General features: G+C 47.1%; 2 protein-coding genes across 4 annotated transcripts in view; both read right to left on the bottom strand.

The window, feature by feature from the left end:
* Positions 1-9,761, bottom strand: part of Anxa2 (annexin A2) — a 248,184-nt gene extending 238,423 nt beyond the window's left edge. Inside the window, exon 1 of the mRNA XM_050125336.1 lies at positions 9,757-9,761. The gene's annotated coding sequence lies outside the window, so the exon portion shown is untranslated. The remainder of the gene's footprint in view (positions 1-9,756) is intronic.
* Positions 1-12,855, bottom strand: part of Rora (RAR related orphan receptor A) — a 736,444-nt gene that overhangs the window by 117,258 nt on the left and 606,331 nt on the right. The window lies entirely within an intron of this gene.

The raw sequence follows: 12,855 nt of genomic DNA, 5'->3' as shown, positions 1-12,855 counted from the left end.
ATGACCTTTGGGAGAGATGTGTTCTTTGGTTTTGTCTGGGTTGCGGTTTAATTCAGCAGGAAGCAGGGCCATGGCTGGGAACCAAGATACAAAGAAAATTGCAGCGAGGAGGCAAAACACACCGGTGTGAACGGCAATGAGCTAGGTGAAATAAATGACTAGCTGCATCTTAGGAGAACAGCAAAAGAAAAAATAAAATCTGGTGGATTGTCAGTTTCAGGCCTCATCTCCCATCACGGTTACCAAGTAGGTGATGAGATGGCACAGTTGAGCAATAGTATGTGTGTACACACACACACATACACACACATACACACACATGCACACACTCACACACACATACACACACAAACACACACATGCACACACATACACACAAACACACACATACACACATACACACACATGCACACACATACACACACATGCACACACAAACACACACATACACACATACACACACACGCACACACATACACACACATTCACACACATACACAACATGCACACACACATTCACACATACACACACATGCACACACATACACACACAAACACACACACATACACACACATGCACACCATGCGTACAAGCACATGCGCACATGTACACAAGAGGGGGGTAGAGGGAGTGGGAGAGAAGAAGAGAGGGAAAGAGGAGGGGGGAAGAAGAGGAAAGGGAAGGAGGGAGAGAGAGAGGGAGGGAGATTAAATTGGCGAGTTTTCATTTTTAAGAGTGGGTCCAATCTGGGTCAGCTATCTGAATAAAAGCTTTAAATTTCACTCAAAAAAAGAAAAAAAAAACGACTCACAGAGATTTCAAGAAATATTCTGTCTTACTGTAAATTACTAATGATAATTCCTCGAGTTTGAGAGTTCGGATAATGTGGAAAAACTTCGACGACTATCAAAAGTTTGTAGACAAAGCTAAGGAGTCCTGACACAGATCATTTCTAAGGAGGCCGCGTCACGGGGAATTTACGTTCCGAGATTAATATGCCTTTCCCTACACCTCTGTCTTCTCTGCTGAGACAGACAGTCGGGAATGGAAAATTCCCTCATCTTGAATGGGTTCAACCTCTCAGACCTCGAAAAATGTCCAAGAAGAGTCCCCATTCGGGAGTGACTGAAACTTGGTTTCAATTTCTTCTGTCTCTAAACATTGGCCAGGCATTCCAGATCTTTCTATGTTTCCAGCAAGCACCAGAATAGGGGACCAGAGGAGAAAAGAGAGACTCAGTCCCCCACTGTGCTAACTTCCCTGAGAGACTTCCGTTTCTACAGCGTGAGGTTCCTATGCCTAGGTATTACCCCTCAAAACTCCATTCTGCATTTTTTTTTCTCTGTGTAGGCAGAAAACAAAATCACCACCTGTCTCTACTTCAAAGAGTCTTTAGTTTGAGAAGAAAAAAAATGGATGGAATCTTCTTCGCACGAAGGGTCTGGAGAACGCCGGACACGTAGTGGTGCTCAAGAAACATGACCCGATGGTCAGGGTGCACTTGCTGTCAGAGCTGGCCAGAGACCGGGGCTCAAGCTGCTTTGGGAAGCGTGATGAAGAGACCCGCCTTTCTGGCAGAGCCATCCCATTCTTTCATCACTGTCCTCAAAGATATCACTGATGTTGGTCTCTGGTTTCACTCTTTTTTCCTCTGACTGGACTAACTGAGTCTACTCTGCTCACTAGCTGCCACTTCAGAATCCTGTCATGCAGAGGAAGGCCAAAGGACATTTCCCCCTAAGTCCTTTTAACTTCCTGGCATTCCGTTTTTTCAACCCCACATTAAAGGTGCTCACGTTTCATCCTAGTCCCACCAGCCAATGGGTGGCCTCAAGTTAGACTAGGCAGGACTTCTGTCGGGGGGCTTCCCCTGTTGGGCACGGGAGAAGGAACCCAGAGAAATGCTCCTTCCAACTCACTTTCTCATCTTTTCGCCTTGGATGCCATCCCTGACGGCTCTGAGATCAGGTGCGTTAGAAACTAACACACAACAGATGTCAATGGAGGGCTGCCGTGGGCCAGGGAGACCCGTGCCTTGCGGGTTCTCAAAATGAAGAATTTCCTTTTCCTTTGGCATCTCCCCCACCCCACTGCCCCCACACAACACTCCATCGATTTATAATCCATTCAAGCTTGTGTGCTATGTTCTTTCTCTTCCAAGACAAGGCCTGGTAAGTGGAAAATCCAAAACAACATCTCCTGGTCTTGGCACACTCCTCCAAGCCTCAACTAATCCCTGGCAGAAACTGGTGTGAGCATGCCCAGGGGAAGCCTGCGCGAGAGTCATCACTGGAGACTCCTTTGGAGAACAAATCCTCTGGAGTGCTCCTGAACTGTGACCCTTTGTAGGTGGCTGGGCATTATCATGTCTGTTCCAGCACCTTGACATCCTGGGCAGTCTGGCATCAAGAGCCGCCTGTTTGGGAGCTGGGCGACACCCCTGTGCCTATGAGCATCTCTTGCTCTTCCCGGTGGGACAGTGCTTTCTGGAAACATGAAATTAGTTTATATTTTAAGGGCTCTGGAATGACAAATTTCAAGCAGCGGGCAGAAAAATCCTCTAGCATTCTCCCTAGAGGCTCAACCTGCAGTCCTTCAGAAGGGTTTAATAGACATTATTTTATTTTTGTTCAGGGTGACCTCTCTGATTATTGTATAAAATAACCTTTATTTTAGTTTTACTTCTTAACACCACACAATCATACTTTAAGAAAGGCATTTCCCCAGGAAGAAAACCCTAATCGCGCGCCCTGAAGCTTTAAGACCACAGCTCTGACACTGGTATCTTTGAAATCCTACTTTGAAAGATACATGTGTGAGTGAAGGTGATTATAAATCTTCTCAAAGTCAGTAAAACAAATGCGTTGCATAAGTCACTCCAATTCAATTAAGAGAAACAGGTCAGATGCTAAAATTCTAGTAAAATCAATTATGAGTAATAAGTCCCCTGTTGATGGCCTCTCTCAGTATCTGAATGCATTTACATTTGTTTCTTTGTGTGTCAGGGACCACAGAAACGCTCTCAAGTCCCTTTTCTTTTTCACATGTGTCTGCGGAGCACCTTGGAAATGACACATCTTATTTAGCGAAAAGTTTCGAAGAGAGAAAGTCGGGTTGTCAGTTGCCAAAGCTTTGCGGGCAGGTCCAAGTTCTGAATCGTGTTTGTCACTTGTCAGCGACTTTTAAATCTTTTCAAGCCTCAGTTTCCCCATTTGTAAAGGAGGGTTACTCTACCTTCTCCACACAGCTACCTACCACCTGCCCCACAGATATCTCTCTATAAAATGCCCTCCAGGGTCCCAGGCATTACCTGGATGTCTCCTCTGGATTTCTTTTTAAAAACAAATTCAGAAGCTACTGAACTGAAAGAAAAGAGGATGACCGCGGAGTTCAAATGATTGTTCGGATTTGCGGTTAAGACCATGGTTACAAGGACACGTGAAAAATGTCAAAGAAAATGACTTTCTCCCTTGATCTTACTGCTTAGTGGTGGGACACTCCCTGAGAATAATCTCAGACAGAGCGAGCCTCCATGGGAAGGGCCCATGGGACAGGGAAGTTGCTGTGGTAACTTGGAAACACTTTTCTTCAGACAAGCAGGTGATGTCTATCATGGAGCACTGCACCAGAAAAGCACACAACACTGAACCTATGCTACCATTGCAAAGACAAAAAATGTGTGTGTGTGTGTGTGTGCGTGCGTGCACGCATGCGTGTGTGTGCGCTCACATATGATAGGATAGGAAAACTAGAATCTTTTTAGTAGCTTAGTCTATTTTGACCCGTAGATTAGGCACTTTGACCTGTTTCCTTGGTCATTCTTTTTTGGGAGGGTGGGGGTTTAAAACAGGGTTTCTCTGGGTAGCCCTTGCTGTCCTAGAACTCTGTAGCCCAGACTGGCCTTGAACTCACAGAGACCCGCCTGCCTCTGTCTCCAGAGTGCTGGGATTAAATATGTGTGCCACCACCACCTGGCTCCTTGGTCATTCTTATAATGAACTTGGACTGAGATGCAGAATAAGGGCGGGAATATACTGTCCTTGTATATTCATGGGCTAGTTGGTTCAGAAAGTCGGTCTGTCAGGGATGGAAGTTAGCTACTTTGTTTCATGGGGGAGCACTTCCCACTTAGCAGAATGGAGTGGAGCCAGCGTTGACAGACAGGAAGGGGAAGGCAGCCCAGGCCTGGAGGCTGGGGCTCTGACTGACGAAGCTGACGTGGAGCCAGCAGTTGTAGAAAGAAGAGGGCACAAGATGACTAAACACACAGATACAAAAATGTCCCAGAAGCTGGGTAAGGAAGCAGAAATGCTCTTTCGGGAGCTCTGGCTGACGATGGAGGATCGGTAAGGAGTTTGTTCTTTGGCACGCCTGTGTGCACTTTTGGAAAAGACAAAAGGACACACCCATGGAGTTTGTTAGTGAGAAGGCCCTGACCAACGCATTGAAGAGTTTGGGATTTCTCACCAATAATCTACTTTACATGACACGGCTTCTGTGCAGAGTTCTACAGGGCTTTGTGTGGGAGTGGGGCAGCCTGGCTCAGCAGAAAGAACAGGGTCTGTTCAGCCTGCACAGATTAAGGTTCGAGTCTATCTCTGTCTCTCTGGTCATGTGAGTTGTACAAGTTGCCTAATATCTGAAACTCAGCTTTCTCAATGGAAGCAGAATCTTTGATACTGATAGCTATCAGGAGGTTAAGTGACACGATGCACACAGCGACACCCACACATGCTTACATACGCATAAAACGCCTCGAATCCAGTGAGTACACAGAGTGGATCTCCTGGCCTTGCAGGGAGCAGACAGATAGGAGTTCTCATCCGAAGATAAGAATGACTAAAGGTACAGCTTGTGACTCCATCCTGGAAGGAAGGGAGCAGCCTCCCCAGGGGCCTGAGGGTGTCAAAGGTGTGGTGAAAACAGCACTGTGGCCCTCCGGCCACTTGTGTCCCAGCACATGGCCATGGATTAGTTGCTCACATCTAGTCCTCAGACCTCCTTGTCCTCACATGGAAGCCAGTGGCTGGGCTAGAGGCTCTGATGGCTGTGTTTTGAGTACAGCAATACTTCATGCTTACAACATCCAGGGTCAGGAGATAGAGATAAAGGGGCACATGGTGGCTTCTGTCCTCTGCTGAGTGCTGAGATGGACTGTCTCTAAGTTCTGAAGGCTTACCTATGTTATGTGGGAGACAGATTGTAAGGAATAATACCCCCACCACACACACACACACACACACACACACACAAGCTAGTATCTCTAGCCCTCATCTTGTAAAACAAGAAAGAAAAGGTTCTCCTGAGAGTGCCAGGGATGGGGCTCAGGATTTATTGGATCTCGAAAGGCAGGTGACACTGCCCTAAAGGTTCCAGCAGCAGCAGGGAGGAGACTGCCAGAATGGGATTTGCCTTCACCCAGCAAGACCTCCGAGAAAGAATCTCTGGTACATGAAGGAAGAATGTGCGCTCGAGATAGCCAAGGCCCAGGGACACTGCTCCCGCCAACCAAGCGCATAAGGAAACTGTTTATGTTTTCGGCTTGCCAAAAGCTCTGAGTGTTGCTGAAACCTGTTTGTCCTGAACTCCTAACAACACATGGCAAGGTCTCTAGATGACAAACCCTTCTGCTAATGAGCAAGAAACGACTCAGACCAGCCCTGGAAACCCTTAGCTGCCTGGAGTAGGACGGCTGGCTGCCTGCTCCTTCTGCATCTGCCCCCGCCCCATGTGCCTGCTCCTTCACGTGTGGGCAGCCCAGAATTTACAGCCCCATGTCCTTTGTGTTCATTTCCTCCCCCATGCGCTGTCACTCCAGGGAGAGGCCAGTGTGTAGAACTCAGGATGAAGAGAGTTAGAAAATACATAAAACTTTATGAATGTGTCCACAGACACGCTAAAGACATTTTATATCTAGTTTAACATACGCAGGAACACCCGAATACACAAAGGCAATTGTGGTCTGGGTCTTTTGAGCACTGATCAAATACCATGGTGCTTCTTCAGGGTGGGGCTGCAAAGCCACCTCCGTGAGTGCGAGGCCATCATGCTCTCTCACCTCACTCTCCTTGCCTTTTAGTGGTAACCTTGTCTAGGATACTTTTCAGGCCTCCTTTCATTTGCATGGGGGCCACTGCTGTTAGTGAAGATTAAGAAATTTTGTGTGTGTGTGTGGGGGGGGGTGCGGTGCGCATCAGCAGGCCAGAGGTTGGTGTGAGGTACCTCCTTATATTCTCCACTTTATTCTTTGAAACAGGACTTTTCTCTGAATCTGGAGCTCACTGATTGGCCAGGCTAGCTGGCCAGTGAGATTCACTGGTCCGCTGGTCTCTGTCTCTCCACACTGGGCAGAGATGTATGTACGTCTTCACGCTCAGCTTTCTATGTGGATGCTGGAGAACCACACTGAGGACTTCACGTTCTGTGCTTCCGTAGTGGGCACTTTCCCAACTGAGCCATCTCCTTCGTCTTGCGGGCTGCTCTACTGGTATCTTTTGTAAATAGGAAGCTAGAACATGTCCCTTTTAGTCCATATAAAGGTTCAGGAACATGGAAAGTTGCGAGAAGCAAAGGGGTGCTGGGGGTGGGGATCAGGAGCCATTTCAGAGGGAACAGAGTATACGAGCTCTGAGTTTGAATCCAAGATGGATCTCATACATGCCAGAGCTACACTTCAGAGGAAGAGCATGGGAAACAAGGCCTGTCCGGCCATATTAAATGAATATTTCCTGTAAGAAGTTTGCCTTTTGTACAAATATGAACGACCATGCCATGCCCCATTCTTTGGCTGGGGAACCTCCAACCAAGTTCAGCCCCGAACATCCAGAGTCCTACAGAGCCCCTGGTATGACTGCAGAAAATCCCCAGCTCACAGGCCAATACCACGTGCATGTCTCTAAGTAACTGGGTGGGTTTTCATGGGAAACTTGAAGACTTGATAGGCATGCTTTTGACTGTGACAGATAAACCTTACATAAAAGACAATCTTTTTGTAAAAGACGATTTTACTCTGCATATTTAAGGCATGCCACACAGCAGGACAAGATATGTAACCCCACACATGGGGTGAAATGGTTGCTGTGGAGAAAATGAACAGACCCAGCACCTCAGTTACTGCTTTCTCACCCCCTGTGGCAAAGCAGCTGTAATCTACGATTTGGCAAAAGTCTTGTAGTATCAGTACATCATTATTAGCTATGGTCTACAGACAATGCGCTTTGGCCAAGACTTTCACAATACAAAATTGCTTCCAAGAACAAAGAGAAAAGTCCACAACAAGACTGGGGAGATGGCTCTATCCTTATGGTGCTTGCTGTGGAAGCAAAAGGCTGAGATTTGGGTCCAAGCTAAACGCTGTCCGGCTGTGGCAGCCTACCTGTAATTCCAGAGCTCCAAAGATGGAGCCAAGGGACCCCCGAAGGAAGGTGCTACCCAGACTAGCCATACCCATAAATTCTAGGTTCATCCAGAGACCCGGCCTTGAAGAATAAGGTGGAGTGTAACCGAGGAAGACTGTAGAAACCAGCCTCAGGCCTCTATGAGAACTTGCACAGGCATGCACGTGTACTCACACTTACTTGTGTGCCTATACACATGTGAACATGCACACACACATATGAGAAAAGAAAAGGAAAGTTTCTAACAACGCAGCTGTCCCTGAGTTGTCTTTGTTCTATGCTGGCGTCTCCCACCAACGGCAGCGTGTATCTGTGCTCTTCGCTAGCAGGTACAGTAGGCCAGTGTGATAGCTCAAGACTCCAGCGCCTACTACAGTGCTCACCACAGCTGTTCATATTTGTAGATTAAATAAGTAATCATGCAGGGTTGGGAATCCTTCTAGTCCTGACTACACGCCTGTCTACTTAACTGAGGGAAAGAAATTTTAACTGTTGCCAGTAAAATTTAGCCTTGATTTTTTTTTACTTTAGAAATATAAGAGCTATATATTCTAGGAACACACACACAGACACAATGCCACCAACACACATATGTGTATGACACGGAGACTGAGCTCGGCCCATAACAGTTGTGAGAGCACTCCTTCTCGGGTAAACTGTGAACAGTCTGTTCTTAATTCCAAAATTCTACTTCTTGATAAATTGTTACCTCAGACTTGGCTGAATTCCTAGACTACACAAACACAATACATCACATATACTATACACACACACACCCCACACATACCGCACACACCACATTACACACACAAACATCACACACACATGTATCAGATACCATACACAAATACCATACACACACATACCACACACACCACATACACACCACCACATACACCATACACACTATTAATCCTGCGTTAATCCTGTCTCTTATATTTAAATGATACCTGGACATGTGACATGCAGTGATGCTCAATAGATATTTAAAATGCTGAAGTGCTAGATGAAAATATCAGAGGCAGAGTGTCTGCCCCGTGCTGTATTTGTCTTTCTCAAACTTCAGTTCACTCTAAAATATGTGGACATGGCTTTCCGTGCATTCATTTTCTTCATGATATTCTATGTAGTTAAGTAATATGCTATCTGTCTTTTGGAGATAAAAAGAAAAAAATACTTGGCTGGGCACAGAGGCACCTGCCTTTAACCCCAACACTAGGGAGGCAGAGGCAGGCAGATCTCTCTGAGCACAAGGCCAGCCTGGTCTACATAGAGAGTTCCAGGACGGACAAGGCTACACAGTGAGACCCCATGTCAATGAACAAAACACCAAACAAAGTTTATTTTCTCATTTCAAGATAGCAGGAAGTCATCTCTTTGGTAAGTTTTACCTTTAAAAGAGCTTCCTCCTCATTCACCCATATAATCTCCAAACGTCACTCTGAGCATACCTGCATTATGGAAATGAATCACTTCTTTGGAATGTTTTTTTTCTGCTCGGCATTCGTTCCCCAAATCTTGCTGCTCTACCATGTTGGAGGCCCCTGCAGTATTTTCCCCAACCTGCGCCAACTCTCCGTTACCACATGCTCAAGGGTGCTCAGCTTAAACCAGGTGTTGCCGGCACAAAAGGAAACCCGCCGAGCCTCCTTGTGGGGGGACTCTGGGACCTTCTTCACCCCAACTGCTGTGCCAAAGGTTAAACCTTTTTCCTGGCAAGCATGGTCAGGCTAATGCGTTCTCCCCAGACTGTCTCTCCTTGTGGCTCACTAAGCCCTAATTGCAGTCATGTCCAGAGAAAGCTGCTTACCCTAAGTCTCATACTGAAAAGTGCACTCCGGAATGCAGCGTCCAGTCATGGCTTCGTTGATGTAAAGCACGACTGTAGCAATGGAACACGGACAAAAACTGACACGAGTCTTCCAGAGATTCCCTTCTCTGAAGACTGCGTTCTACCTTCCTCCCGCTGAGAGTTGTGTTTATGCTTCCAACACTTGCGGTGTCATTTGATCAATTTGGGGATAAGACACCTTGAAGTGACAAATATAGTCACCTATTATTCACAGGTAACAAAGTACAGAGACTCTCTTAATATGTAAGAGTTAGCCAATAAGAAGCTAGAGCTAATGGACCAAGCAGTGATTTAAATAATATGGTTTCTGTGTGATTATTTCAGGTCTAAGCTAGCCGGGTGGCCGGGACAAACAAGTGGCTCCTTGAAACAACCTGTGATCAGCAGAACTGAGTTTTCTTCTGTTAAAACTTTAATTCTATTCCATGAGGGTATTATAAGGGGCTGAGGCAATGGCTCAGCTGCTTTCTGAAGAAGAGGACCTGCTTTATATTCCAGAACCCTGTAAAAGCTGGGCATGGCAGCCCAGGCCAGGGGCCTCAGTGTTGTGAGGGGAGACAAGTGGATGCCAGGAGCTTGCTGGCCACCCAGCCTGAACAGCAAACTTTACCTTCACTGTCTCAAAAAATAGTGTGGAGAGTAATAAAGGAAGACAGGGCACGCCTGATGCCCTCCTCTGATCCCACAGCCACATATATGTGTATGTGGGCGTATACATGTATGTGTTCCTATACACACACAGATGCACATAGACCAAACACCACATACACACACGAGAGAAAAAAGCTCTAGGGGGGCAGATGTGATAGAATTGCAGCCCCCTAAGAAACTAGTATTCCCAGGATCTCACTCAGAATAACTACCTTTCCCTCCTTTCCCTAACTGTGTCTCATGGCATTGAAACCTGTGAAAACAAGCTGGGGTCCTGCCTGCCCCTTCATGTGTGCCTTTCTTTCTTTCAATACTTTTTTAAATAAAATGTTACCATGCAATCCAACAGGGCTCACCATAACATGCTCGTAGCTATCTGCCCATGCGTTTCTGTATCTTGACTTTACCACAGAGAACCCTCAGAGACTGTTGCACAGGAAAGAACCCTTTTGACCTCTTTATTGTGACCCAGGAACTAGCGGAGCAACAATAAAGTACCCTGCAAGGCAGGGTGATGGGAAGAAGGCTTAGAGCCACGGGTATCCCTTCAGGGACTTCGAGGAGGTTGGGCAACACTCTTGCCTGTGTTTGCCTCTGTGGAACTGATTGATGCTGCCATGGACAGGCGGATCCTCTTCGTTCTCTTATCCAAAGTGGATTCCATTTTCTGAGTTAGCTCTGTCCACCTTCAGTAGCCTTCCATAACCATTCCTCATCCTTAAGCCCCCCTGCCCCTTTTCCTTCTAACACCCAAAGGTGCCAGGGTCAGCATCTCTCCCTATCTCCCTCAACCAAATTCTATTGTTTTTAGAGCAGACACCGTTCCCTCTACTCCTCTGGAGTCCTTGTATTATCCAGCACGCAGAAAATATTAAGGCTTCCTCATAGATTCAAATACTGACCCTAGTGTCAAGTGGAAAACAAGGTGGGTAAAAGGAATGGAGAAAGGAAAAGGAGAGAAACCACACAAGGAAGAAACAGAAAGCACAGTGTCAGCTCATCCAAGGCAGGATCCTGTCTCTCTTCTTGAGTGACTTCGACTCCCTGTTTCAGCTTCCTGATCCCCAAAGTTGAAATAACAATACCACCTACTCCCTAGGCTGTTTGGAGGATTAAAGAGTTCACATCTGTAAAGCAGTTAGAAAAGGGCTAGGGAGCCTATAAATCCTACGTAAGCATTTTCAAAAGAAAACAAAAATTAAAGAGCAGGGTAAGGCCCACAGGGCTACCTAACCAGTGCAGGACTGGGCTAGGTTGGGCTGGGGTTTGGGGACACTTGCACCAGCCCAGGCCAAGGATGGATCGTTCTCTGGGACCTAGGGACTGGCTGGCAAAGGAGGAGGGAGACACAACACTTGGAAAAAGCACTCCCTTCTGGTTTGAAGGCCCTGGGAGTTACCAGGTTCTACCAAGAGCTGGATTCCACTGGAGAGCTCCCCGGGCTAGGCTGTGGCTTCTCGGGTTAGCCCAGGGAGGAGCAGTTGCCGGGCACGCTGGCGCCAGGCCTGGGTGGCTGCAGCAGGGATGAGGGGACAGCCCTGAGCCCCGCCCCCTGCCTGGCTGCCCAGAGCCTTGCGGAAAGTTACTGCCTGCTAACGTGGCAGGAGCCCGGGGCTGCCAAGGGCTGCTGTGCTTGCTGGGATCCCAGGCGAGGCCCTGGGCCCAGTCTAGTCTCCACATGTCCCCTGCACGTAACTGTATTCTCTTCGCAGTTACAAGATTTTAGGGTGAAAAGAGGACAAAAATATTTGAGCTAGTGGCAGTAAGGAATATCCTAGGGTATCCCCAAAACAAACGTATCACCTTTCCCCCTTCTCTTCCCACCACATGAGCTCAAACAAAACCGACTGTCAAAAACAAAACAAAACACCCAAAAAACTTCAAAGTTCACCTCAACAGAGGTTTCTATTGTTTGCTTGTGGACTTGTCATTCATTCATTTATTTTAGAAGCAGGGTCTCGTCTCTTGTAGCCTGAGAGGGCCCTGAATTTGCTCGGTAGCTAGGATGACATTGAATGTTTGATCCTCCTGCCTCCACCTTCTGAATGCAGAAAGTGCAGACCGACCCATTTTCCTTGGTGCTGGCTGCGGGAACCCGAGTTTCCAGAAATGCTAGGGAAGCACTCTGCCGACTGAGCTCTGCCCTGGGCCCCCGACTCATTTCTAGGGAACAGCTTCTAAACACCAATTATCCGCCGTCTGCCCAGCAAGGCCCCGAAGGCCCGAGAAGCTCGTGGTGCCATGTACAGACGGAGTGAATGGCATGCAGAAGACATGAAGGGCTACAACATCAGTGCACGCAGCGAGCTGCAGGGCAAGAATTATTTCTGCCAGGTGGGGACAGCAGGCTGCACAGGCTTGCAGGGGGGTCTTGTTAGAGCAGAGCTTTGAAGAATGACTCCAGTAAGGGGGTCACCAGGTGAACAAGTGGCCTAATTAGGCCGTGCAGCACATTTATTATCTGTCCCACACCTGCTTTTTCAAGGAAGGCTTTAAAAATACAGAAGCAGACAGTGGGCTAAAGAACAGTATTGTATCAACGCCACCTTCCCTGAATATGATCATTGTGCGGCGGGGAGGGAAGGGAATGCCATGTTCCTAGAAAATCTACACAGAAGAGATGGCGGAGGGGGATGATTCCCCTGCCTACAGGACCTACAGCGTGTGTGTGTGTGTGTGTGTGTGTGTGTGTGTGTGTGTGTGTGCAGTCACATGAGTGCATACACACACCCCATCTCTACGAACTACTAATGTTACAGTGTATCCACATGCGGGGTGAGCAGGCTAAAGAAAATGATAAAAATATCAAAAATCTGGTGACTATGTTTCAAGAATCCATGGGAATTCTTTGTCCCACACTTGCAAATTTTTAGTAAGTCTGAAGTTACGCTAACACAAAAATTCACTACGCTGGAGAATAGCACCCTGGAAAATTTTAACAAACATGTTTAAAG

This window comes from Alexandromys fortis, unplaced genomic scaffold (genome assembly GCF_014885135.2).
Source record: "Alexandromys fortis isolate MF-2015 unplaced genomic scaffold, M_Fortis_MF-2015_v1.1 scaffold_22, whole genome shotgun sequence".
Classification (NCBI taxonomy): Eukaryota; Metazoa; Chordata; class Mammalia; order Rodentia; family Cricetidae; genus Alexandromys; species Alexandromys fortis.
The sequence above is the reverse complement of the archived record's forward strand: the minus strand, read 5'-3'. Positions and strand labels throughout refer to the sequence as shown.